Below are 359 nucleotides of genomic sequence, written 5' to 3'. Positions count from 1 at the left end.
CAATGGATGCCCCACCCAGCGTGAACCCCCCGATGGGTGCCCTACCCAGCCCAACCCCCCAACTTGCACCCCCAGGCCCCCAAGGCTACCTCCACAACCCCAGGTACCATCACTTTAAAAAAAAAAACCCAGAAAAAGAACAATAACAAAAATAGGGGGGGAAAAAAAGCCCCTGCTTACCTTAGAAGCGGGGGGGGGGGGGGGCTCCAGGGCTTCCTGGCAGAGCCCCCCAGGCAGCACAGGGCAGCGGAGGGGCAAGAGGGCCCGGGCTGGGGCCATCACCCTGCCCGGCACTGTGTGGGTGGGGCCCCAGTCAGACAGACAAGGAGCTGCACTGCTGGTAAGTGCTGGGTTTTGGG

Source organism: Gavialis gangeticus, unplaced genomic scaffold, assembly GCF_001723915.1.
Source record: "Gavialis gangeticus isolate Ggan-Ray unplaced genomic scaffold, GavGan_comp1, whole genome shotgun sequence".
In the NCBI taxonomy this organism is placed as follows: Eukaryota; Metazoa; Chordata; order Crocodylia; family Gavialidae; genus Gavialis; species Gavialis gangeticus.
The sequence above is the reverse complement of the archived record's forward strand: the minus strand, read 5'-3'. Positions refer to the sequence as shown.